Here is a 2,317-nt window from a genome sequence, read left to right as displayed (position 1 = left end):
TACGAATCGCGGGGAAAGAGGGAGATAGGAAACGTTGCTGTATACGCGACGTATTGAAATTGTAAGATGCAGAAGTGGAAGGAAAAATGATTAGATAAGCACGCGGAAAGGACAGTGGCCGTCTTTGTCGAGAATGAGGACCTCAAGGAGAACAACTAGTCGCAACATCGAAATAAAATTAGAGTGAGAAGATGGGGAGGGGGGCGGGGGAGGGAGAATGTGTCGGTGTTATGGAGGAAAGAGAAAAGACAACGTTCTTTATTCGGGATGCGAGAAGTCGGATTGCGCAAAGTGTTAAAGAAGGAAGGAAAGAGGGAGGATACACGACCGCGACGAAGGCTTCCCGTCAGCAAGGACCTTCGCTCGCGGATTGCCGCTGGGCAAGTTTTGAGTTTTTAACGCTTTTTCGTTGAGAATCGTTCTACATTGCTGAACGGAAATATCATATCACTAATTAAGGCATCAGAAATCTAGAAAGTAAGGCTTTAAGTTAAGTAGGCGATTGTATAGAGGGTTGTGACGAGGGCGGTCGATTTGCCCCACGAATCGCTCTGTATTGGCAAAGTACTCTCGTCCCTGTTTCGATTTTTAAACAAATTTTTACGCTAAGGAATGTCATAAACGATGCGTTAATAATAAAATTTTGATTATGAGAATTGTTTTTGGTGATTCAAACTTGAAACTTTTACGCACGCATATATATTCTAAAATCGCGTTAGCTGTTAAGTATTTTATTATTAATATTAATTTTGTCAATGGAGTGAGCATTATAAACGTTGATAGAAATGGCAAGTAATAATTAAAGTTTTATTAAAGATATTTTATTTTAGGTAATTTTCAGAATCTGAAAATTTGTTTTATATTGTCTCTTTATACTTATTCGTCGTTTTTAAGAACAGGCTATATTTTAACAGAATCTGAAGCGATGTCTTTTGCAATACTAATCATATCAATGAAACAGATATCGTTGTTAGAATCCTGAAGAAGTCGATTTCTATTTTGAATAATAGAGATTGTTACATTATTCGTAATTTTGATTATTCTAATATTTAATATTTTAAGAGGGTGTTTTTCTCTAATTATCTCTTTTTTTCTCCCTCAATTTCATGCGATTTCTTTCGCATTAATTTGAGTACTTTGCCGTAATAATGGAGCAATACCAAGTACCAAAGCGCGAGTGCGTCAAAGTAAACATATCTGTATTTTTATGAGATTACTTTTCTAATTGTAGGGATACATTTCGTTCGAACCTTGTCAGGGGGGGGGGGGAGGTATCGTTCACGCAGCAAAATCGCGTGTGATATCTAGACATATCTAGGCATGCATAATAATTTCTATATGTATATAAATATATCAAAAAATTTTATTATGTGTCGGAGTGATTTGGACGCAAGGTTTCGCAATAACTATCACGAGCTATTCTCGTTGCAAAATACTCTTTTATTTTTTCATTTCAGATATTTACTCTATTTCATTTGTTATATTTTAATCTTCTGTCCATTTTATTTTAGAGATATGTTATTTACTTCGTTTCATGTTCGAACGTTCCATTATCCAAAACAATGTCCAATTCCATTATTTATATTATTCCTTATCTTTTCGTAAATAAAGCAATACAAAAAAGCTTTTCTAGATTATTTAGAAGAAGATTAAATTAAATAAAAATGATAATAACTTTGTAATTGTGATAAAAACGGTTAAAATTTGCTATAATTCTTCTTGTCACGATATCTGCGAAGCCTTACGACTAAGAGCACAGCACACATTCGTACCTACTCGTCAATACTAAGAAGCGTCGCGAGAAGCAAATAAATAAGTTGTTAATTAACTAGCACTGTACACACTATACCGGCACGATGATTAGTCGCCGGCGTGTTGGGCGCGAAAAGAAGAGGTTCCTCGATCGTCAAGGAATCCGCTTCGCTCGCGTCGATCGGACTTCAGGACCACTCGCCCACGTCGCGCGGATCCTCGAGGATCGATTCGCGAGTGCTTTGAGTTAATTCAGTGCCTGAACTTCGCAGTTTTTATCCCCGTGGTATCGCGAGACTCGTAGTACGAGCGAATAATTGTAAAGCTCTCCCCGCAAAAGATCCAAGCAAGTAACCCGACCTAACGTAACGTAGACAACACTCTCTATTAGACCGCTATACATATGTACTTAAACATATACGCGTTTTTGTTTTATAGCCAAGGAAGGAGAGAAGAGCGCGTTTAATCTCTGCAATGGCTTTTTGTTTCTATGAGCTGGCCTCTAAAATTAGGTATTTTATTGTAACGGCAACGTCTGGCCTGTTGATAATGATCGTCACGACTC

The 2,317-nt window shown here is 37.4% G+C and overlaps 1 protein-coding gene across 1 annotated transcript in view; it reads left to right on the top strand.

Annotated features, from left to right (window-relative positions):
* LOC108747488 (vesicular acetylcholine transporter) overlaps positions 1-690 on the top strand; it is a 4,913-nt gene extending 4,223 nt beyond the window's left edge. Inside the window, exon 3 of the mRNA XM_018484998.1 lies at positions 21-690. The gene's annotated coding sequence lies outside the window, so the exon portion shown is untranslated. The remainder of the gene's footprint in view (positions 1-20) is intronic.
* The last annotated feature ends 1,627 nt before the right edge of the window (positions 691-2,317 follow it).

The sequence above is a fragment of the Trachymyrmex septentrionalis genome, unplaced genomic scaffold (genome assembly GCF_001594115.1).
Source record: "Trachymyrmex septentrionalis isolate Tsep2-gDNA-1 unplaced genomic scaffold, Tsep1.0 scaffold2, whole genome shotgun sequence".
Lineage (NCBI taxonomy): Eukaryota > Metazoa > Arthropoda > Insecta > Hymenoptera > Formicidae > Trachymyrmex > Trachymyrmex septentrionalis.
The sequence above is the reverse complement of the archived record's forward strand: the minus strand, read 5'-3'. Positions and strand labels throughout refer to the sequence as shown.